Here is a 26,611-nt window from a genome sequence, read left to right as displayed (position 1 = left end):
TATGCATTTGCACTTAAACTGACAGCAAATATGTTTAAACTCTTCACTTCCTTTCCATTTCTAAGCAAGAAAAAAAAAAAAAGATTGTGTTCTGAATTAGAGGAATCCAGTTTTTCCACTTTTCTTTTCATAGTTCCATAGAAGCTCATTTTATATTCTGTTATTTTTTCCCATCCCTGCCCCTTTCCCCATTTCTGTTCTGTCTGAGGAAAAAGTGAAAGTGAGAAGAAAAGGTAACAAAAAAACGGAGAAGAGAGGTAGCAGATAGATATGGAAACAGAAGGCCAAAATAGAAGAAAATCAGGGAAAAGGGGTAAAGTGAAAATAAAGATGGGGGAAGGTTGTCACAAATGTCTTTGATAAATAATAAAAAAGTTGAAAATTCTATATAATTTTTAAAGACCACTGGAATTTTCCTTTTAAAAAATTGTGAGGGTGTAAGTTGAATGATAGGGAGACTCCTGGCATGATAGTCTAGGAAAGAAAGATACTACCAAGGAACTTTATTGTCCATTTCCTTCCCTTTTTACCTAAACCAGCTTTGCTTATCCCAAAATTGTTTTGAGGGTCTTTAATGTTTTGGAGTTAATTGCTTAACTAGAAAAATAAAAATAACCAGCAAAATAAAAAAATAAAAACAATTTCAGAAAAGGAAACTGAAACACATGAGTCCAATCCATACAGTGCTGTGTAGCTGATATGGGGAAATCAAAGCTATTTCCAGCATGAGACTTTGCCTCCTATTCTCCTTGCTGCATCATAGAATTTCTAATAATTATGTAGCAATGGCTATCGCTGAGATGTAGCATAGGAATGTCATTATGTGGCTCAAAGGAAGGCAGAATAGCTGTCCCTAGTCTATTCCCTCACAGTGAGGCTAACTCTTTAATTCTTGTCAGGAGTATAAGCAGGAAATTAGGACCAGAAGCTCTGATCACTCTGCTTTTCACAGAGAGAACAAGCACTGGGCTAAAATAATATTTATCTGTTTCCTTAAATATTTTTAGTTTAGAAGATGGGATTTTCAGATTTAAGCTAAACTGCCAATCTAATTCTTTAATGGAGAAAGGAGGACTCCAAGCTCTGCATTTGTCTTGATGCTTTACCAGATACCAGTTCCACAATGAACACATATATGGCAAATAACAAAGAAATCCATTTATTTTAGTCAGTAGCAAAAGAAAAGAAAGTATATACATGAGAATATATATTAGACAATATAGAGTGAAGGAACTCTCCCAATGGATTGAGGTAGCTCACATCAACTAAGAAGGAATTCTAGATCCCAGTCAAGAAAAAGTTCCCTGATGTCTCTAATAGAGTCAGCCAGGGTTAGAAACAGATAGAGAATACTAACTTCTCACTTTAGTTTCTTCCCATATTCTTTTCCTTAAGTGACCTGAAGTGGGGCTGTCATCTTTCATCTTGAAGCTAAAAGTCAGAAGCACCTGAAGTGAATGCAGAGCCCAAAGAGACTCAGAGACATCATTAGACTCAAAGAAAATTTGAATACTTGAAGACTTCTCTCCCCAAAATGAACAACAATCAGAAGTTTAGCTTGAATCTGAAAACCACATCATCTAGACCATTGGTTCTCAAACTTTTGTTTTCATTATCTTTATCCTATTAAAAATTATTGAGGATCTCTCCAAAGCGTTTTTATCTGGATTATATTTATAGATATTTACCATATTGGAAATAAAAACAATTTTTGAATTTGTAGACCTTCTAAAAGGGTTTCAGAGATCCCCAGGATTCTCTAGACCATACTTTGAGAACCACTGATCTAGACTAATAATATGTAAGGGAACAAATAGGTATGATTCTAGCTTATCTCCTTTGTCTAAGGAAAGCAGATTGGTCAAATATTTAGCCCTCACCTCCTAAAACTCCTCAGGCAGAAATTAAAGTTTCCCTTGGAGAAGGTTAGGAAAAGAGACTAAGAAATGTCTACTCTGCTTCTCTTTGAGCATGTAATGACATTCCCATGCTATATGTGGGGACAACAAAGGTTGTTTAGCATGGTGCTTAACAGTTCTCTAGTTCAGTACATGTACTTAGTACTTACTATAATTCTACAAGATTCACACCTTTGATAAGAGAGCATATAAACTCGGACAAACTCAGCCAGAATCAGAACTAGGGAAGACAGAAACCATGGTTGTGGTCCTCCTGCCTCCCCCACAGAAACCAAGATACATTCAGGAGAACCTCAAGAAAGCTGGCCCGAGGCCCCAGGCAAGGAGATAATAAAGGATTTGGACTTTAACACCTGTCTGTTCCTGTGGTGATTACTGAGCTGAAATGAAGGCTGCTCCCAAGGAAATCAAAACCAAAAAAGAACATTACAAAAATATTAGCAAAAAGATTATAGAAAATCATCCCCAGGATAATACCCCATGACCAAGTAGGATTTATACTAGGAATGCAGGGCTGGTTCAATATTGGGAAAACTATTAGTACAATTGACTATATTAATAACCAAATTAACAAAAACCATATGATCATCTCATTAGATGCAGAAAAAGCATTTGATAAAATCCAACACCATTCCTATTAAAAACACTAGAGAGAATAGAAATAAATGGACTTTTCCTTAAAATAGTAACATGCATTCAAAACTGTTAGTAGGCATCATATGTAATGGGGATAAACTGGAACCATTCCCAATAAGATCAGGAGTGAAACAAGGTTTCCCACTATCACCATTACTATTCAATGTTGTATTAGAAACTCTAGCTTTGGCAATAAGAGTTGAGAAAGAAATTAAAGGAATTAGAGTAGGTAATGAGTAAACCAAATTATCACTCTTTGCAGATGACATGATGGTATACTTAGAGAACCCCAGAGATTCTACTAAAAAGCAAAGTTGCAGGATACAAAATAAATCCACATAAATCAGCATTTTTATACATCAACAACAAAATCCAACAACAAAAGATACAAAGAGAAATTACATTTAAAATGACTGTCAATAGCATAAAATATTTGGGAATCTATCTGTCAAAGGAATATCAGGAACTATATGAGCAAAACTACAAAACACTTTTCACACAAATTAAGTCAGATCTAAACAATTGGAAAAATATTAAGTGCTGTTGGATGGGTCTAGTGAATATAATAAAGATGACAATATTACCTAATCTATATATTTAGTGCTATATCAATCAAACTCCTAATAAACTATCTTACTGATTTAGAAAAAATAACAAGATTCATCTGGAAGAACAAAAGGTCAAGAATTTCAAGGGAACTAATGAAAAAAAAAATCCAATGAAGGTGGCCTAGCTGTACCTGATCTAAAACTATATTATAAAGCAGCAGTCACCAAAACCATTTGGTATTAGCTAAGAAATAGACTAGTTGATCAGTGGAATAGGTTAGGTTCACAGGACAAAATAGTCAATAACTGTAGTAATCTAGTCTTTGACAAACTCAAAGATCCCAACTTTTGGGATAAGAATTCACTATTTGACAAAAAATTCTGGGAAAACTGGAAATTAATATGGCAGAAACTAGGCATGGACCCACACTACACCAAGATCAGATCAAAATGGGTTTATGATTTAGGCATAAAGAATGAGATTATAAATAAATTAGAAGAATGTATGATAGTTTACCTCTCAGATTTGTGGAGGAGGAAGGAATTTGTGACCAAAGAAGAACTAGAGATCATTATTGATCACAAAATAGAAAATTTTGATTATATCAAAGTAAAAAGCTTTTGTACAAACAAAACTAATGCAGACAAAATTAGAAGGGAAGCAATAAATTGGGAAAACATTTTTACAGTTAAAGGTTCTGATAAAGGCCTCGTTTCCAAAGTCTATAGAGAATTGACTCTTAATTTATAAGAAATCAAGCCATTCTCCAATTGATAAATGGTCAAAGGATATGAACAGACAGTTTTCAGATGATGAAATTGAAACTATTTCTAGTCATATGAAAGGGTGTTCTAAATCACTATTGATCAGAGAAATGCAAATTAAGACAACTCTGAGATATCATTACACACCTGTCAAATTGGCTAAGACAACAGGAAAAGATAATGATGAATATTGGAGGGGATGTGGGATAACTGGGACATTGATGCATTGTTGGTGGAGTTTGAATGGATACAACCATTCTGGAGAACAATTTGGAACTATGCTCAAAAAGTTATCAAATTGTGCATACCCTTTGATCCATCAGTGTTACTACTGGGCTTATATCTCAAAGAGATTTTAAAGAAGGGAAAGGGATCTGTATGTACAAAAGAGTTTGTGGTAGCCCTTTTCATAGTGGCTAGAAACTGGAAAATGAATGGATGCCCATCAATTGGAGAATGGCTGGGTAAATTGTGATATATAAATGTTATGGAATATTATTGTTCTGTTAGAAATAACCAGCAGGATGAATACAGAAAGGCTTGGAGAGACTTACATGAACTGATGCTAAGTGAAATGAGTAGAACCAGGAGATCATTATGCACTTCAACAACGATACCATATGAGGCTCAATTCTGATGGAAATGGATATCTTTGGCAATGAGAAGATCCAATTCAGTTCAAGATCAGTGAACAGAATCAGCTACAGTGGGAGAAAGAACACCGGGAAATGAATGTGGACTGTTTGCATTTTTGTTTTTCTTCCCAGGTTATTTTTACCTTCTGAATCCGATTTTTCTTGTGCAACAAGAGAACTGTATAAAAATGTACACATATATTGTTTTTAAGATATACTTTAACATGTTTAACATGTATGAGACTGCCTGCCATCTAGGAGAGGGGGTAGAGGGAAGGAAGGGAAAAGTTGGAACAGAAGTCATTTCAAGGGACATTGTTGAAAAATTATCCATGCATATGTTCTGTCAATAAAAAGCTATAATAATAATATAAAAAGGTAAATGTTAAAGATATTGCCACAACACCATCAACCAGACTTCATTGTCCCATAAAAATCTGCTTATATGGATGATACTCTCATATTTCTCACTTACACAATTATCTTTAAGGTGTCTTTCAGTCAAAGAAAGGACAGTTTGGTGGAATCAATGGAAAGCATTAAATACCTGGTATATGCAAGTTACTTGATAAGATTCTAGGGGATACAAATAAAGCCAAGAAATCTTCTTCCCTCAAGGAGCTTACATCTTACTGAGGTTCCCTTCTTTTTGTTTTTTTCCCTATAATTAAAAAAAAAAAACTATTTTAAAACATTCATTTTGAATTCCAAATTCTCTCTCCCTCCAACACTTCCCTATCTATTGAAAAGGCAATCTATAGGCTAAAGCATTATCCATGTGAAGTCAAATAAAACATTATTAAATATTAGATATATTGTGAAAAAGAAAAATAAGGAAAATGAAAAACAATATGCTTTAATCTGTACTTACAATACCATCAGTTCTCTGTTTGGAGATGAATAGCATTTTTCATTACAAATCCTTTAGATTTGTTTTGAATCATTGTCTTGATCAAAGTAGTTAAGTCTTTCACAATTGATCAATGATAACATTTCTGTTACCATGCACAATTTCCTCTTAGTTCTGCTCACTTCAATTTGCATCAGTTCACAAAAGTTTTTCCAGCGTTTTAAAACCATTCCCTTTGTTATTTCTTTGAGAATAATAATATTCTATCACAATTATATTTTGCAACGTGTTTAGCCATTCCCCAACTGATAGGCTTTGGTCAGTTTCCAATTCTTTGCAACCACAAACAGATCTGCTGTAAATATTTCTGTACATATATTTAATTTCATTGTCCTTTGATTTTTTGGGGATATAGACCTAATAGTGATATTGCTGAGTCAAAGGATATGCACAGTTTTATAGCCCTTGGACAAAGTTCTAAATTGCTTTCCATAATGGATCAGTTCACAATTCCACCAACGATACATTGGTATTAGTAAATTAATTTTTACTAATTTATATTCCTTAAGGATACTAAGATAGAACTCTCCCATAAAACAGAAATAACCATATCTCTAAATGCATTAATAAAACAGGAAAAATGCAGAAACAATCAATTCCATATGTAATTAAAAACACTAGAAAGAAAACAAACTAAAAATGCCCAATTAAACATTAAATTGGAAAATGCAAAAATTAGAGATAAGAGTAACAAAAATAAATATAAAAAGCCTATTGAATGAATAAAATTAATAGTTTTATGGAAAAGCCAATAAAATAGAGACAAAATTGGTTAATTTGATTAAAAAAAGAGAGAAAAGAAAACCAAATTATTCATATTAAAATGATATACCACTACTAGATCTTTTTCCAAAGATGAATAGGGGAAAAGGAAAAGAATCTGTATATTCTAAGATATCTATGGCTGCTCTCTTTGTGGTGGCAAAGAATTGGAAATTACAGAAATGCTCATCAATTGGGAAATGGCTGAAAAAGTTTTGGTATATATTATTGTGATGGTATTGTGATGGAATACTACTAGATATAAGAAAAAAGGAGCTTGTTGCTTTTAAAAGAAATTCATAGATTTACATAAAATAATGTAAAGCAAAATGAGCAGAACCAAGAGTATTTTGTATACATAACAACAATATTGTTTTAAGAATAGCTCATGAAGGAGAAAACTAACCAGAGGAGTTGGGATGGAATGGCCGCCCCAGGCCAGATGCCTTAAGTCTGCTCAGTCCCATGATCAAGTCACATTTTCAGCAAAAGGATCTGAAGACAGGTAGCTCACCTCTCATTAAATGTCCTCCAATTAGGAATGAGTTTCATTTGTTAGGGGAATTCCCTTTCAGAAGGTACACATGTGATTGAAGACATTTCAGAGTCTCCTGTGGTGTCACTGGTTATTGAGAGAAGCCACTGATCATCAATTTATTATTATTTAACTAAATTAGTAAAATGATTATTAATTACCGAGAAGCTCTGTCTCTTGGAGGTTTTGTTTGTCACATGAAAATCTACTAATTTTCCAGACATGAGGTAAAAAGTTAGAGATGTTTTGATTTGTATTCTCATTATAATGATTTGGAACAATATTTGATACAATTTGCAATTCTTTTGAGACTGTTCATATCCTTTGAATCCGGCCTTATATATTTTTCTAAGTTCCCTTTAGATCTTGAAAAGCAAATACTTCTTTTTTGTGATGAAACAATATTCTGTATATTTTTAATATTGTGTGTCCTTTATTTATTTTTTTTTTTTGGAAACAAATGAGATTTGTTACAAAGAAGTTACAAAGTGCTGCAATATTTTTGTACAGAGTACAACCTAAAAATCATGAGGTTAGGAGGGAATTATTGTAATAAAGATCAAAATGATATCAAAATCAAAAAACCATCACAATGGCACTGAAGAATTATAGTTAAAAGATGCTCATAATTTAATTAATCATCTCAAAATAAAGTTAAGATTTTTTTCTAATGAAAATTGAAGAAAAGTTTCTTTTGGTTAAAAACAAATTAAAACCAATTAAAAACACTTCTAATACCCACATAATTTCTACATCAATAGAAAACAAATACTTAGAGACCTCTTCATCTTCTTTTATTCCTATTAATATTTTTAGATTATAATAAATTATTATAAGAGTGTTGTCATTTGATTTTGTTTCATGTTCTCTAAAATAGGCATATCATCAGGTAAAAATTAGAATCAGGTACTTATTAGAAATACTTTATTCAAGAATATTTTCCTTCCATTAAGTTTTCCTTATCCATGCTATGTGAATTTCAATTTAATATAATAAAAATTAGGATATTTTACATTATATGTATCCCTTAGGAATATAAATATAAGCAGAAAAAGAGACAATCCTCTAGCCATAGTTATGAAAGATTGCTGATCTGTATCTCTTCATATTTAGTTAGAGGGAGTGACTTTTTATATTCAAGTCACAGATCCATTTTGAGCTTATTGTGTTATATATGAAAGAGGTTTATCTAAAACTAATTTCTGTCATAATGCTATTCATTTTCTTCAGAAATTCTCATTAAATAGGGAATATTTACCAAACAATTTATGTTTTGGAGTTTATCAAACAGTCACTTATTGAGTTAAGTTTCTGATTCTTTCTTATCTGATTTGTTCTATTGATTTACTTTCTCCACTCCACCCTCTAGTACTACATAGTCTTGATGATTCCTGCTTTGTATTTATGGTATCTCTTAACACTACATAAATCTTTCAAGGTTTTATGGTCACAGTATCTCATAAAAAACATAAAGACCAAAGAACCATATGGTCACATCAAGTCCATGGATCCCATGCCAGTAGGATTAGAAGTCTTATTGCTCTTTCATGGTGCAGCCTGCTGCAATAGCTCTTTAGTCTGTTATTGACAAAAACAAGAAAATGACCATAACTACAATAACCATTATGATGTAAAACTTGTGGTTTTCTCTAGTCATGGTAGCCATTCTCTTTTCCCCAGTTTCATATTTTTCCTGCTAAGAGTCTTCACTTTGGTGCTTCTTGCTCCTTTGTCTTATGCAAATTCATGTCATTAGCCCAGCTGGCCACAGTGACATATGGACATTGAAGTTGTACTAGAAGCATCAATCCATTTTCTGTTTCTATTGGAAAATTCAGTGAAGAAAAAGCTGGGGACTATGTCTATTAAGATATACTCCATCAAAATTCATGGACAACACAAGTAGAATGGGTTGAATATAATAGATAACTCTTCATAGCTGAAAAACTCAAGGTTCTTGAGGATAGTGTCTGTTTTGTTTTTGTCTTTGTACTTATAATGTTTAGCACTGTATCAAGTACATAGTAAGTGCTTAATAAATCTATGTTTATTGCAGATAAATTTTGCATACGTATCTTCCAATTTCTGCCAATGATACATCACATTTTCTTTTCAACCTTTCTTTAAAAGTGTTTTTACTTTTGTTCATTTTGCCTTTATTGTAAATTTCTAGAGGGCAAGGACTACCATATTTCTTTTGTATTCCTCCTTAGCATCAAATATAGTGCTTTATATATAGTAGATCTTTAATAATTATTCAAAGACTAAGTATCATATGAAATGTATTTTCTTCACTAGCTCTCATGCTTGAAGGGAAATTTGTACTGAATCTACTTTTGTAGATTCCAAATCTACCAATGAGATAATTAGTACTTCAGAAGTGACTCTAGATGATTATTTCTGGGGTTCAAATATCTGCTATTTGTAAGATTTGCTAAACTATGCAGTAAAATTAATGTTTATTAATAGAATTAATGTTTTAATAACTAAGGAGCTACAGTTCCCAAAAAAGGTATTCCCCTTAGAATTAGAAAAACAACCAGAAGAAACATTTTGACTATGGTGAGGTAAATGGATTATGCTTACATATTTGTGGAAATATTCCCAAGATATAACGAAATTGCTAGTATTTTATTTATTTTTTTACTGATTTGGAAATCTGTTATTAATAAAATAGAATGCTTCCTAAATCTAAAGAAGAGGGTTTGAGGTGTACCCTGCAAAGGAAAATATCTGTTTAAAATGGAAAGAATGTAAGTTGAATTGTAGCTTTGGAAACACTAACATGTCTATTAAATAGAAATACTTTGACAGAAGATATTGCTGAGAGATAATGAATATCAAAAAAAAAGGAGAGCTAGTTAGTAAGAATGTGTTTAGCTCACACTAAGGGAATGAGATTGGGAAAAGGAATATTATGTCAAATTAAGAGTAACTAAGCCTGATGGGTGGGAGTAGAGTTTAAGGGGGAGGAATCTGAATGAAGATTCTGCCTTATGATGATTTGTTACTGATGCCTGAGATTGGTAAAAATCTCTCCTCTACAGCCTAGTATCTCTCTTTAAAAATTTTTTTTCAGTAATATTTTATTTTTCTAAATAATTGTAAAGATAGTTTTCAATATTTCTTTCTTTTTTTAAAAAATTTTTTATTATAGCTTTTTATTTACAAGATATATGCATAGATAATTTTTCAGCATTGACAGTTGCAAATCCTTTTGTTCCAACTTTTTCCCGCTTTCCCCCTACCCCTTCCCCCAGATGGCAGATTGACCAATACATGTTAAATATGTTAAAGTATAAGTTAAACACAATATATGTACACATGTTCAAACAATTATTTTGCTGTACAAAAAGAGTCGGACTTTGAAATGTTGTACAATTAGCCTGTGAAGGAAATCAAAAATGCAGATGGACAAAAATAGAGAGATTGGGAATTCTATGTAGTGGTTCATAGTCAACTCCCAGAGTTCTTTCCCTGGATGTAGCTGGTTCAGTTCATTACTGCTCTATTGGAACTGATTTGGTTCATCTCATTGTTGAAGAGGGCCACGTCCATCAGAATTGATCATTATATAGTATTGTTGTTGAAGTGTATAATGATCTCCTGGTCCTGCTCATTTCAGTTCATGTAAGTCTCTCCAGGCCTTTCTGAAATCATCCTGCTGGTCATTTCTTACAGAACAATAACATTCCATAACATTCATATGCCACAATTTATTCAGCCATTCTCCAATTGATGGGCATCTACTCAGTTTCCAGTTTCTGGCCACTACAAAGAACAGCCCAGTATCTCTTGAAGGAAGTGCTAAAACCAAGAGCCTTCAGAGTTATGGCTGTGGAGGAGAGGTTGGTCCTATCATGATCCCATTAAGGAGCAGATACTCTGGCCAGAGATCCTGGCTGAAACAACTTTTGTACCTCTCTCTTTATCATTTTAAAACTATAATAGATGTGTTTTTAAAAAAGTAGAAAGTGAATTTCTATTAAATAAATCATATTTTTATGTATATTTCTGTTGAAAATTAAACATATACTTTACATAAAAATAGATTTGATTTGAAAACATTTGATGGAGGTAGTTTAAGATATTGTCAGATCCATGGCAAACTGACAAAACATTAATCAAACTCAGACTTAAAGTGAAGAAAGTAGGGAAAACCATCACACCATATAAATATGATCTAAATAGCATCCATTTTGAATATAATGTAGAAGTGAAAAATAAATTTAAAGGATTAAATCTGGTAGATGAAGTGCCTGAAGAACTATGGACAGAGCTTCAAAATATCAGAAGACAGAAAAAACCCTCCAACCAACCAACCAAACAACAACAACAACAAACAACCCAACAAGAAAGATCAAAATGGTTCTCAGATAAGGCTTTGCAAATAGTTGAAGCAAAAAATAAAGGAGAAAGGGAAAGCTATATCCAACTGAATGCAGAATTCCAGAAAATAGCAAGGAGAGATAAAGTTTTCTTAAATGAAAAATACAAAAAAAAAAAAAAATTGAAGGAAACAATAGAATGGGAAAGCAAAGAGATCTTTTCAAGAAAATTAGAGACATCAAAGGAATGATTCAAGCAAAAATAGGCATATTAAAAGACAAAAATAATAGGGTCTTAACAGATGCAGAAGAGATTAATAACAGGTAACAAGAATACCCCAAAGAACTATACAAGAAAGATTTTTCACATCATTGATAACCATAATGGTGTGGTTACCAATTGTGGAGAATGAAGTCAAGTGAACCAGAGGAAAGACTAGTGGAGGTGACAGAATGCCAGTGAGCCATTTAAAATTCTTAAAGTTGGCACTGGTAAAGTACCGTATTCAATATGCCTACACATTTGGAAAAAAAAATCAATAGTGGCCACTGAATTAGAAAGATCAGTTATGTCCCAATCCTAAAGAAGGGCATTGCCAAAGTAATATTCAAATTACCAAAAAATTGCATTCATTTCATTCACCAGCAATGTTATATTTAATATTCTTCAAACTAGGCTTCAGCAATATGTGAACCAATAATTCCTAGAAGAGCTTGCTGGTTTTCAAAGAGGCAGAGGAACTAACGATTGCCAACATTCGCTGGATTATGAAGAAAGCAAGGGAGTTCCAGAAAAATATCTATTTCTACTTCAGTGACTACATACTAAAGCTTTAGACTGTGTGGATTACAACAAAATGTGGCAAGTCCTCAAAGTACTCAGGAGTTCCAAACACCTTATTTGTCTCCTAAGGAACTCTTATACAATTTCAAGAAGCAACTGTGAGAACTGAACAGCAAACAAATGATTAAGATTGGAAAAAGAGTATAACAAGGATGCATATTTTTGCCTTATTTGCTTATTTACTTTATAACTTATTTACCTTAGTTACTTAACTTGTATGTAGAATATGTCAAGCAAAATGCCAGGCTGGACAAATAAAAATGCAGAATTAGGATGCTAGGAGAAATATCAATAATCTCAGATATGCAGACAATACCACCCTGATGGTAGAAAAGAGATTAAGAAACCTTTTGATAAGGGTGAAAGGGAGAATATCAAAGTTGACTTGAAGTTTAACATAAAAAAATTAAGGTTTTGACAACTGATCCCATCACTTCCTAACAATTAGAAGGAGAAGAAATGGAATCACTGCCAGATTTTCTATTCTTGAATTCAAAGATCACTTCACATGGCAATTGTAGCCATGATATTGAAAGGCACTTCCTCCTTGGTAGGAAAGCTATGGCAAATCTGAGCAGTATACTAAAAAGCCTTTATGAGAAAGATCTGTGTAGTCAAAGCTAGAATTTTTTCAGTAGCAATAACTAGTGATCATAATTACATTAAGTCAGGTTACATTAATGTTACACTACAGATTAAATTACTTAGACACAATACTCTAGTTTTGAGAAGGGAGATTGACATGTCACCAAGGTTATCAAAATATAAAATATTAACATTTAAAAACAAAAGTCCAAAGCAAAGTTATAACTATTAATTAACATCGTTTCCTTATATTTTAGTAATCCATTCTCAATATTCATTTCAGCATATTTTAAGTCCCAGATGTCTCATGTTTGTCTATTCCCTAGATATCTTTTCTTGGATTGTAGACTTTATTCCCAGGACAGCTCTAATGGGGACTCTGCTTTTCCAGTTCCAAATCTAGAGGTTCCCAGATAATTCTGCTTTAATATAATTTAGTAAATTTGGTTCTTCAATTTTTAAACTTCAGAGAATTTGTTTGTATACCATCTAATGTTTATATCCTTACCCAAATCCTGTACCTGATAAAAGAATTAAAATATATATATATTTTAGGGTCCAACTATAAAATGAATATTTTGTCCTTATCAGACAGATACTTTAAGATAATTTCACTTTTCTTATCATTATCAATACAATTTATGTGTAAAATTCTTCATCCAATTTTGAGAATTTATTACTAAAACATACTCAAAGACTATATTTCCATGATAGATACATTTGGAAGACAATCATATACATATTATATAGCTCTTAAAGAAAACACTAATCCTGTTTCTCAAAATTTACTATTCATTTATTTAGAAAACTTTCACATTACATTATTTTATTACCTTGTCTAGTCATTTCCCCCTAAGGAGAAGATCATACCTTTAGAACAATTTGGCTGCAAATACAGGTTAAAATTTTAAGATGTTCATACTTGCATTCTATTATAGGGCATCAACCCAAGGACGTATCTACCTCCCCTTCCTACTATTTTTCCATGACATCATTTCCTTCCTACCTCAATCAAATATGGGCTGCTATTGACCAAAGTTCAATTTCCTGGGTAATTCTCACATTTAGAATGTAAGATCCTCAGCCAATGAGGATGAGGGCAGTAGTGGGAGGGGTTTTTGCATTAGGAACTATTTAAACTGCTGATATGTCTCCAAAAGTGCCTCCTCTCTTTGATTGCTTGCTCAACTAGAGGGGAACCTGCTACTCTCAAGAACATATAATAAATCTTCCTTTTGCTCCCTAGAGATATCTCCAGATTTTTTTTTTCATGGTGGTTACTCACCTCTCTAAGCCACACAATTATAAAGAGTTGTTGTAGTATCAACTCATTATTTAATAGATTTAGTATTATACTTTACTATAAAAGGAAAGAGAGGGACATAATTATAACAATGTTATATGTTATAATACTTTACAATCATTATATTATTTTGATCTTCACAACAATCCTGGAAGACAGGTATCATTATTATTTTTCTTTTTACAGATCAGGAAATGGGGACAAATAGAAATAGATAACTTGCCTAAAATTGCACAGCTAATAAATTTGTACAAGTGGATCATAATTCAAGTTTTCCTACTTTTTTTTAGCATTTTTTTCAACACCTGTATTTGGGAATCTGACCCAGAATGAGAGGGGTTAACAAGGAGAACATTCTCTTGACCTGGAAGAATCACAAGAATCTCTGTGACTTAGATAAGGTGCAAACTTCATTTTGGGATTACTTCCAAATTAGCTGTAGTGCTTCATTACTCTAGAACACTGAAGCTGTTAATCTTGTCATCTACTTTAAAAACTTTTACAAAATCTAATCCTTATTTTTCATTAAAACAAATTCTACAGAATGGTATCCCAAAACTTAGTAAGACACTTGAGAAGGAAGTGAGTTCCTGGAATTATCCCAAAGTGTCAGGAATTTTCCCCTGAAGTCTTAAAATGATTAATTTCCAAACTGCTTAATCTACCAAAATGTTTTTTAGTCGTTCTACAAACTTTGATTATCTGACTTTATTTCTGTAATTTCAACATAGCCAAAGCTGAAATGACGGGGGGAAAGTGTCTTCAGATTTTTTTCTCTTTTCTTATAATCTAATCTACCATGAAAAACCTAAACTGAGAGTTAGTCCCACTTACTGGAACAATTGCTTTATCTATGTAAATTCATTTATCTTTCCCATTATTCTAAACTCTTGGCCCTTAGAAATTCTTTTCTGATAGGTTGTATTTTAAATCTTTGGAGTTAATAGAATCTAGCTCACGACAGAAATACAACATAGATCTCTTATATTTTATAAAGATACAAATGCAGACAAAATGACAAATTAGATACAAACAGACCCAGAAACATTTTGTTTTTTGCGCTGAGGCAATTGGGGTTAAGTGACTTGCTCAGGGTAGATAATATTTTTTTAATTATAGCTTTTTATTTACAAGATATATGCATGGGCAATTTTTCAGCATTGACAACTGCAAAACCTTTTGTTCCAACTTTTTCCTTCCTTCCTCCCCCCCACTTCTCCCAGATGGCAGGTTGACCAATACATGTTAAATATGTTAAAGTATAAGTTAAATTCAATATATGTATACATGTCCAAACAGTTATTTTGCTGTACAAAAAGAATCAGACTTTGAAATAGTGTACAATTAGCCTGTGAAGGAAATAAAAAATGCAGGTGGATAAAAATAGAGGGACTGGGAATTCTATGTAGTGGTTCTTAGTCAACTCCCAGAGTTCTTTCCCTGGATGTAGCTGGTTCAGTTCATTATTGCTCTATTGGAACTGATTTGGTTCTTATCATTGCTGGAGATGGCCATGTCCATCAGAATTGATCATCATATAGTATTGTTGAAGTGTATGATGAGCTCTCAGTCCTGATTATTTCACTCAGCATCTGTTCATGTAAGTCTCTCCAGGCCTTTCTGAAATCAATCTGCTGCTCATTTCTTACAGAACAGTAATATTGCATAATATTCATATACAGGGTAGATAGTTTTAACAAAATATGCAGTCACAGTCCATTTAAAGGCAAAGAGCATGTAGTTTCAACTTTACAGAGGTGTGCGGTTTAAAAAAACAGAAGTATGCAGAGGGAACAATTAACAGGCAGGCAATTTAAGAAAGGCTATCTTTACCACGGTGATCCAAGACGAAATGGGACACTGGAGGGGCCCTGGAGTTTTCCTCATAAAGAATGGTAAGCTTAACCAAGGTAGGAGCTCAGGGTTTGGAGCAGGAACAAAGGCAGAGAACTCACCAGATTGCGGGTGGTGATGAGCATGTCAAACTCCAGAGAAATAAATTTCTCCTGTGCCTAGTCTGTTTCCTCTTGTACCAGAGAATCTGTGACTAGGTTCCATGTTCATTCCCACATCTGACACCAATTAATATCAATGGGACCAAACTGGCCTCTAATGTGTGGGCTGCTGGGTCTGCTCAGAGCTGGTTAGAGACAGAAGAGTCAGGAATCAAAGAGAAGTTTAATTTCAAAGTGATAGAAACAGCTTGTAAGCAAGGAGAGATCTAGACATACGGGGCCTGTCCCTAGTGGGAGGACCTGAGGCTGTGTGGGAGATTGTGATACTTATGCCAATGGTTGGCCAGTGAACTTTAGCCCTGATAATGAGGGATAACAGCAACTGTCATAAGTGTGATTTATTTTATGACTTCATGATCAAAATAGGGTGCTTGTTTGAGCTTGTCCAATACTTGTCCAAGCTCAGAGATCACCTGCTGCTGCTCAAAGTAATCTAATAATCATGTGATTTTACCAGAGAGTGAGCACAAAGGATTGTTGTTATGTTAAGCACAGCTTGCTTATACAACAGAGTGTCTCTTAATATCATGAAAGGAAAGATAGGCAGCTAGGTATCCATTTATACAATGGTTGCAGTGCTAGACTTGGAATCACAAAAACCTGAGTTCAAATCCTGTCTCAGACATTTGCTGGCTATGTAGTTCTGGGCATGTCACTTAACCGCTTTCTGCCTCAGTTTCCTCATTTGTAAAATAAGGATAATAATGTTACCTAATGCTGTGGGGATCAAGTGAAATAACTGTAAAGCACTTAGCACAGTTCCTGGTACATAGGAAGAGGTATGTAAATGTTATTATTATTATTAGCATTGGGGATAAGTAGTACAAAGGAACAGTGGTAGGAGATGGAACATCTGGTCTGAAGAATCGTAAGGTCAGGTTGGCTAAAGTGAGCAAAGAGTGGGTAAAAAACCTTGATGTCAGGTGATGAAGGACTTTCCCCGAAAAAAAAAAAATTTATATTTGCTCCTGGAAGTTAGGTAGCCCCTCGAATTTCTTGAATAAGGCTATACCGTTGTCAGACCTGAACTTTAGAAAAATAACTGGCTGCTACATGTCTGTGAAAGATAGATTGGAGGAGGAAGAGACTTAAGGTAGGAAGATAAATTAGGAGACTGTTGCAATGGTTCAAGAGAGAGATAATGAGGATCGGAACTAAGATGATGGTTTTATGAATGGATGAATTGGACAGATGCAAGAGATATTGTGGAGCTGAACATGGCACAATTTGGCAACTGATTAACTATATGAAGCAAAGGATAGTGGGTGGTTGAGAATGCCATTCAGGTTATGTACAAGGGATATGGAAGGGTGATAGATTACTCTTGGAAGAAATAGGGAGATTTGGGAGAGAGGTGAATTTTGGGCAAAGATAATGAGTTCTATTTTGAGTATGTTGAGTTTGAGATCTCTTCTGCCTTCTTTTCCCCACCAGGCCTTAGTTTCTTTATTTCTAATATAGAAGATATGGATTAGATCATCTCTAATATTCCTTCTAATTCTGATGGTTTTTTTTTTTTTTTTTTTTTAGTAATTGTATATAACTTTTTATTGACAGAACCCATTCCAGGGTTAATTCTGAATTTTTTGATCCATTTATCTGATCAGTCAGAAACAAACAGCTTGGGGAAATTTCCATGAAAATGTGTTGGGAAGGCCCAATTTACACTGATTATAAAGTATTCTTTGTCTCCATTCCTTGGTCTAAGATATTTTGTAATGTCCAAAGCTTCTGTTAAGATATGAAGCTTGGATTATTTGCCTAATTTGGACTTAGTCTATATCATACATTTAAAGTTCAGAGAAATCTTCTATTTGAGATAAATACTGTACAAGTCTTTCAAGTGGATTAAATCTTTTCCTACCAGGCACTTGAGGGATGAGCAGGAAGCAGCAAAATCAAATGCAATGGCTCAAAATCTACTTCTTGGTTCTGGTTGGTAGGTAAGTTATATTTACTAAGTGTCTTTACATTCATGTCTTTACATTCTTTTTTATCTGCTCCACAAATAGAAAAACTGATTTCACTTTGTGAAAAAATGGGTCCATTAGCTCAAAGGATTAAAGAGGGTCAATTCCAGGACTAGATACAGTTTATATTATGGTTAAAATTTTATTTTAAGTATTTACATATTAGAAATAAGAAAATGCTATAAATCTTGGCTTGATTTATTGTTTTGTTGATAGTTTAGTTTTAAGAAAGTGATAGAGAAAATGTTAAAACTTAAACAGCAAAAACTTAAAAGTCTATATCATGCATTTTCAGAAAGCCAATTAAATATTTATAGCACACCTTTGATTCAGTTTCCTCTGAATTATGGAATCAAGCCATTCTCAGAAGGTCATTTTGGACCCATACTAGGTTTCACTCAATCACCTGGAGCAGTCCTTACATTCAAATGACTTGATGCTAATTTGGACTTGAACTCCGAGGATGGCCTTTAGGGGATCCTTGAACAACCATCCAGCTTGAAAAAAGCACATGGCCTTTTAAATGACCCACAATTAATTCTGTATGATAGGTATATGTCTTAGACTATGGTTTGCTTTAAAAGCCTAGATTTTTGGAGTCTGCTTACATAAGAGTACAAAAGTAGCAAACTTTTAAATCACATCTCAGGGATTACTAAATTTTTATTCTATCCTGTTTTACGATGTAGAGAAAATCAATATTCAGTCTGTCTTTTACTCTGTGGATAAGGGGTCAAGTTGTTGTTGTAAAGTAATAGAAATAGAAGAATTCATTCCCTTAAGCTTCAAAAGTACTTTATTCAGTGAGATTCTCACTTGCCAGCTCTGCTGGGTACAACAATCAAATGCAATCATGCAAATAAAATAAAATGGTGGAAGGGAATGATGCCATCTAGACATCTGTAACCTGAGCTCTGGACCCAGAGGGAAAAAAGACAGCTGGAATATTAGCAAAGTAATAGATTAAACAGTTCCTAATGAGCAAATCTGCAAAAGAAAACGTCAGGAAAGAGAAACTTTTATCAGGACATTTGAAAACACTTCTATGTTTTCCTTAATCAATGTAATTTGTTCTCCTAGTCAGTGAGAATCTGCAGTACCAAAAGAATGAACTAGAGACTTAATAAGAGGATTAGCACATTCAGCCCAGATGTTGGAAATCTTGACCTATTCCTTGATAACTCTACAGTTAAGCCATTGAAGAAGATAAAGCTAAGTAGTTTACAGGGAGCAAAACAGATCTGGCCTTGAAGTTGGAAGGCTATGAAAACAAAAGAATTCTGATTTTTTGTGTATTGGAATTTTAAAAAGCAGAAAAAAAAAAACTAGAAGAAACTTTTATATTCAATTAATTAAAATAAATCTAAAAATTGGAAGTCTGGTAATAATAGTAAATACAGATTGAAAGTTATTAGAATTTTATTTTTTTATGAGCTTTTTTTCTTTTTTATTTCTTCAGCACTAAATGAAACTTCTTTCAAATTAAGACATCTCCCTCATGATGTCACTGGTTCTGTTTGAGGACAAAGGATGAACAACATAATGCACAAAAGAGGAGATGTAGCTCTAGAGCTGGAGGGACCTTAGAGACCATCTAGTATAAATTCCTCATTTTCCAGTTATAGAAACTTAGGCCTGGAGAGGTTAAATGACTAGCACTAAATCATAGAGCTCTATGCATGAGAGGTAGGTTGTAAAGTATGATTATCTGCCAGAATAAAGTCTCCTTCCACTGTACCAACACTCTATGAAACTGTCTCCCACATAAAGTCTCCCTATGGTGAGTTTAGTGCTTTGTAAATGTTGACTTTTTCATGTACTTGTTCATGTAGGCAGCCTGTCACCTACCATACTATTCTAATGAATTAAATCAAGCAAATTCCAAGTGCTACATAAATGTGAAGTTATCAGCACAATTGAAAGCATTTTTTTGGGAGAGGGGTACATATCTCTAATTTCATCAGTGTGGAGGTCTGCCATTGTAAAAGCTCTTTCTACCAAAGGAGATAGACTATTCCTTTCTATTTTATAGCTGCCCCTCTATTATGTGATACTGCTCTTGCTATTAGAATTAAAGCATTAACTGGAAGTGAAATGTGAACACAGTCAAACTCATTCAGCCTCTCAGGTCAATTGCCAATCTTCACAGATAGAGGGGATTTTATAAGAGTACTCTTCCACAGTGATGAAATTGTAATGCTGGAGAAACTGAGGCAGGAGAGAGATTAGAGAGTTTTAAATATTTTATTAATTGGAGAGCATAATTGACTGGACAGGACTCTCGTCTCAAAGTATCCAGCAAGACAGAGATTAGAGACCAATTCAATAGTTTATTAAATGGAGAGATATACTGGGACCAATGGATCCATGTTGATCCCAGGGCTGGATGACTGTTATCTCAAAGAATCCAGAGATCAGTGGGAGAATCCCAAAGCCTTAAATACCTTTTACAAACAAAGAAAAGGGGAAAGAAGTGGGAAAACTTCTTCACAGATTCATTTGGTTCTGTCAGGATGGGGGGAGACCATAAATTCTTACTAAAAGCCAGAGTCAGGATGTCTGAATAAACAGAAGTAAAGATGTCAATGAGGTATCCGGAATAATCTTATCTTTTGGAATATTTTAGAGGGATTGTATAAATTCTTGAGACAGAAAGAGTCAGGAAGTCTGATCTCCCCCTCTTATCTTGAGTCTTACATTGACAATTTATTACCTTAATGGACCAGAGGGGGTTTTACAACTAAGAGGACTGAGGCAGAACAGTTAAGGAAACTAGTGCAGGGAAACTAGTACAGGGAAACTGAGGTAGAACAGTTTAAAAGAGACTGGCATAACAAAATCATGGTCTATTTCTTCCCTCATGCCCAAATGTAAGAGTCTTGGTTTGTTTAGTTATTGTCCTTAGTTATTGAAGAGGATCAAAACAACATCACTGTGTTGGAATGTGTCTCACTGTGGCTGCTAAGACCAATATAAGCTTGGAAATCTCTACCACAGGTTGGGCATGAATAAGGTATTTGAACATTTGGAGTGGAGATGTCTCTAAAATTTGTGCATGTCATGTTCCTTTTGAGCTACTGCAATCCTTTTTTGCTCATAGAGCACAGTGCCTTATTTGATACCAGCATGCTTTGAGGAGTAGTTCTTTGTCATTGTACCCAAGTCATACAGTTGATTTCAGAGTTTTTCAGAGACCTTGAGAGTGTCCTTGTTTTGCTTCATAGTATTTTAGGCAAATGAACACCTTGTATTCACACAAAGCAGGTAGTCCATCAGAGTTGTGCTTTCTGCAATAGAGTTTGAATACTTGGCACTTTAGCTCAAGAAGGATCTCAGCATCCAGTACCTTATCCTGTCAGATAATTTTGGAAATTTTTGCAAGACAGCAAATGGAAGCACTTGAGTTTTCTGACATGGCAATAGTAGACCACCCAAGTTTCACAGGTATACACCAATGAGGTCAGCACAATAGCTCTGTAGATCTTTAGTTTTGTAGGTAATCTGATATTTCTCCCTCACACTTTTCTTTTGATCCTCTCAAATATTGAACTAGTTCTGGCAATGCATGTATCAGTCTCTTCAACTATATGGACATCCTTAGAAAGTAAGGATTTTTTGCCAAGGTAAGTGAATTTATAATGGCATTCACTATTACTCCATTTTCTGTGACTAATGGTTCCACATATGAATGGTGTGGTGTTGGCTGGTGGATACCAAGAAAACATGATGTTAATTGTTAGGTCAAAATTAGCACAAGCATCAGAGAGCTGATCCATATTTTGTTGCATCTCAACTTTGAAGTTTGCATTTAGTGCAAAATCATTTAAGAATAAAAAGTCATGCTCCAATTCTCCCTCCACTTTAGTCTTGAGTAAGAACCTTGGTTGTGCTAACAACAACAGTAACAACAAAAGCTACTTATATGCATCTTCTTTTGAGTCCCATAATGACTCTCTAGCATAGGTGCAAGGAACAAGATCTTAAGAGCATATAGTCATCTATTATATGGCTATGACAGAACTCTATTTCAATACTTCCAAAAGTCCTCATCAACAATGCACATTTATTAAGTGCCAAGTAAAGGCAGCTAGATGGCTCAGTGGCTAGAATGATGAGCCTGAAGTCAGGAAAATTTGAGTTCAAATGCTACCTTAGATACTTACTAGTTGTGTGACCATGGGCAAGGCACTTCATTTTTCTTTGCTTCTGGATAAGAAAAGAGCAAACTACTCTACTATCTTTGCTAAGAAAACCCCATGTATAATATCACAAGGAGTCCAACAAGACTGAAGCACAATAATGTGCCAAGTACTTTGCTAAGCACTGTGGATACAAAGAAAGGCAAAAATATAGTCTTTGTCTTTTTTACAATCTTTAAGAGCTCACATTATGAGAGAGGCAACATGAAAACAACCATGAACATATATGATATAGAGAGCATAAATAAAGAAAGGTACTGGCAATAGGTGCAACTGGAAAGACCTCTTTCCGAAGGTGGAATTGGCTGGGTCTTGAAAGAAGCCAGGGAAAAGGAAGTCAGGAGATGGAGACCCAAAGGTAGTAGCAAGGAAGGAAGGAAGGAAGTAAAAAAGGGAAAAAAAGAGAGAGATAAGGATAAAGGAAGAAAGGAAAGAAGACCATTCTGCCTACATATAAAGGAGTAAAGAGTAAGAAAACTATTGAAAGACAAGAAGGATTTAGTTATGAAAATTTTAAAACTCAAAAAACATTTTGTACACGATCCTGGAAGTAATAGAGATCAACAGAGTTTATGGAATAGGAGGACTGATAGATCAATGATTTCTTCCATGTGGACAATCCCTTTTGCCAGGCTCATTTTTTTTTTATGAATCTAGAGTTGTTATGTTTGCAGATAGATTATTTCAAGATGAGCCCTACTAAATGTTGCTAAGGTAGTCCTCAGATGATAGATGTAGGGTCTTTCATGAGATTCACCTTCAAAGTCTTTCCAACTTGGTAGAGTTTTATAGCCTTTGAGACATATCTTTACCTATGATTAAAAGGACAGAAGATGGGAATAAATAATTCAATTCAACAGGTAGTTACTGAATACTTACTATATGCCAGATATGCTAGGTGTTGGAGATAAAAATAGTCATTGATCAGCAGGAATAAATTCATTTTTTTAAAAGTAGCAATAGCTTTTGTTTTTATATCATCTAAAATTTCCTTTGTATTGAGAGGTGTGTTGAAGTTTGCTCAGATCAAAAAAGCAGTTAATGTTGGGAAAATTGGTAACTCTTTTGGCAGAAACTAGGCATTGATCCATACATAATACTGTATACCAAGATAAGGTTGAAATAGGTTCATGATCTAGACATAAAGAATGATATTATAAGCAAATTAGAAGAACCTAGGATAATTTATCTCTCAGACCTGTGGAGGAAGAAGGAATTTGTGACCAAAGAAAACTAGAGCTCATTTTTTAATCACAAAATAGATAATTTTGATTATATTAAGCTAAAAAGTTTTTGTACAAACAAAACTAATGCAGACAAGATTAGAAGGAAAGCAATAAACTGGGAAAACATATTACATTCAAAGGTTCTAATAAAGGCCTCATTTCTAAAATATATAGAGAATTGACTCATATTTATAAGAAATCAAGCCATTCTCCAATTGATAAATGGTCAGAGGATATGAACAGACAATTTTCAGATGATGAAATTGAAACTATTTCTAGTCATATAAAAAGGTTCTCCAAATCACTATTGATCAGAGAAATGCAAATTAAGATTATTCTGAGATACTACTTACTACACACCTGTCAGATTGGCTAAAATGACAAGAAAAGATAATGACGAATGCTGGAAGGGATGTGGGAAAACTGGGACATTGATGCATTGTTGGTGGAGTTGTGAACAAATTCAATCATTCTGGAGAGCAGTTTGGAGCTATGCTCAAAAAATTATCAAACTCTGCATACCCTTTGATCCAGCAATGTTACTACTGGGCTTATATCCTAAAGAGATACTAAAGAAGGGAAAGGGACCCACATGTGAAAAAATGTTTGTGGCAGCTCTTTTTGTAGTGGCTAGAAAATGGAAACTGAGTGGATGCCCATCAATTGGAGAATGGCTGAATAAATTGTGGTATATGAATGTTACAGAATATTATTGTTCTGTAAGAAACCAGCAAGATGATTTCAGAGAAGCTTGGAGAAATTTACATGAAATGATGCTGAGTGAAATGAGCAGGACCAGGAAATTATTATACACAGCAACAAGAAGACTATAAGATGATCAATTCTGATGGACGTAGCTGTCTTCAACAATGAGATGATTCAAACCAATTCCAGTTGTTCAGTGATGAAGAGAGCCATCTACACCCAGAGAGAGGACTGTGAGAATTGAGTGTGGACCACAACATAGCATTCTCACTCTCTCTGTTGATGTTTGCTTGCATTTTGTTTTCTTTCTCAGTTTTTTTTCCCTTCTTGATCTGATTTTTCTTGTGCAGCAAGATAACTGTATAAATATGCATACACATATTGGATTTAACATATATTTTAACATATTTAACATGTATTGGACTACCTGCCATCTAGGGGAGGAGGTGGGGGGGAGGGAAAATTTGGAACAGAAGGTTTAGCAAGGGTCAATGTTGAAAAATTACCCATACATATGTTTTGTAAATAAAAAGATTTAATAAAAGAAAGCAGTTAAAATTTTAGCCTGAGCATTTATTCCTCAAAAGTTGGCAAATGCTACAAATGAAGGCTTGATTTGTTGTTTTGCTAATTGTTTAGACTTAAGGAAGTGGTGGAATTTTCCACCGAATCAAATGTACTTTTTTAAAATGGAAAAGAAGAGAAAAATAGTAAAAAAAGATCAATTTTTCGGAGAGCTCTGAAAATATGTGTAGTGTGCTACCCTTATAGATCTCCCACCTCTTTAAAGAAAGGGGATGGGAGTGCTTTCTCATATTTGTTCTTTGGAGTCATGCTTATTTTTTCATATTTGCAACATTCACATAATTGTTCTGTGGTCATTTTTTTCTATTACATAGTTGTAGCCATTGTGTTTATTGTTTTCTTGACTCATTTCATTTTGCATCAATTCATTCATGTTTTTCCATGTTCCTCTGTAATCCTCATATTTGTCATTTCTCACAGTGCAGTAATATTCTTTTACTTTTATATGCCATAGTTTGTTTAGTTATCACTCAATTAATGATTATCTACTTTGTTTCCAGTTCTTTGATATTAGAAAAAGTGCTGCTACAAACATTTTGATATATATGAGGGCCTATCTTTTTTTATCATCCTTAATGTATATTCTTGGCAGTGCAATGTTACTTTGTGGCAAAGAGTATTGGCATTTTAGTCACTTTATTTGCATAATTCCAAATTACTTTTAGAAATGGTTGAATCCACAGTTCCATCACGTTAGTGTGCCTGAGTTTCCACAACCTTTTCAATACTGACTATTCTCATTTTTTGTTATCTTCGCTAATTTTCTGGATGTGAAATGAAAATTTAGGATTGTTTTGATTTGAATTTCACTTATTAATGGTAATTTGGAACACTGCTTCATGTGGTTGGTATTGGCTTTTGATAATTATTTGCTCTTATGCTTTTGTCCAGAGTTCTTATCTACTTGTGAATAATCTCAGTTTTTGTAGGATTCAGCTAAATGGTGGCTTTTCTCTGTTCTGTTCCTTGAAGGGTTATATGACTTCATTATAATAATATTTTGCACAAATTATTAGATGATAATATGTATAAGTGAAATGAAGTACAGGGACTATGCTATACAGTCAAATAAATTGTAAGAATTGTGAATAAGGCTTGTGGGTTATTGGGATAAGGGAATTTATTTTATGAAGTTAGCTAGGAATAAAAAATAAAGAAATGAAGAAAAATACCCATATATACAAGGGCAGAAGGGCAGGCAAAACAGAAAAAGAAGAGCACAGTATTCTTCTACATCCCTGCTATGAAAATTCAGGGGTACTCACTTGTGATGTAATGATTGTTATAATTTTGAAAATGCAGGGGACTGTTGGTAGGCTTTTAGTTTTATTCTCTTTGACCTAAAATTCTGAGATAAATAGTGAAAAGATGTATTAATAAAGAGAATTGTTGATAGCATACTGTCTCTAGATCTGACTCTTTTCTCCATTTTGGGTAAAGGGGCATATACATAGGATTGCTTAAAGCTTTATGGCTTAGATATCTTGAGGTCTGTAGACACATCTGACTAAAAGGCCATTTCTGTTCCCTGGCCTTGTGGAAAACTGCTTACAAGCAGAAAAATCTTTCTCAGGAAATCTTTATGCTACTCTCTTTCTCTGAAGTGAGGCAGTAGTACTCCAGTGTCAAGGAATGTCATCCTTGAAACTCAGAGACACAGCTTTAGGCTCTAGATTAGTAATATAGTAATATAGCAATATTAACTTCTACCCTTTTAGCACTTCAAAGTTCACAAAGTGTTTTCATCATAATAACTCCAGGAGAATGATTCCCTATTTTACTGATGAAATTCAGAAAAGTTAGGGGCTTACTCATGATCACATAGCTAATCAGCATCAGAGCTAGGATATGAACCCAGGTTGCCTAATTCCATGTCTAACATTTTTATTTTTAATTTTTTTCTCCAACACTATTTTATTTTTTCAACTGCTCATAAAGATAGTTTACAACATTCATTTTTTATAAGATTTTGTGTTCCAATTTTTTCTCCCTCCTTCCCTTCCCTTCCCTTTCCCCAAAACAGTAAGTATTCTAATATTAACATTAGGTTAAATATGTACAATCCTTTAAAATATATTACCATATTAGTCACATTGTAAAAGACAAATCACATCCAAAGGGGAAAAAAACCATGAAAAAAA

General features: G+C 33.8%; 1 long non-coding RNA gene across 1 annotated transcript in view; it reads left to right on the top strand.

Annotated features, from left to right (window-relative positions):
* The window catches only part of LOC127558789 (uncharacterized), a 213,002-nt gene that overhangs the window by 14,088 nt on the left and 172,303 nt on the right, over positions 1 to 26,611 (top strand). Inside the window, exon 2 of the long non-coding RNA XR_007952981.1 lies at positions 17,653 to 17,720. This is a non-coding gene — a long non-coding RNA (uncharacterized LOC127558789). The remainder of the gene's footprint in view (positions 1 to 17,652; positions 17,721 to 26,611) is intronic.

This window comes from Antechinus flavipes, chromosome 1 (genome assembly GCF_016432865.1).
Source record: "Antechinus flavipes isolate AdamAnt ecotype Samford, QLD, Australia chromosome 1, AdamAnt_v2, whole genome shotgun sequence".
Classification (NCBI taxonomy): Eukaryota; Metazoa; Chordata; class Mammalia; order Dasyuromorphia; family Dasyuridae; genus Antechinus; species Antechinus flavipes.
Note: the sequence above shows the minus strand (reverse complement) of the source record. Positions and strands in the feature narration are given on the sequence as shown.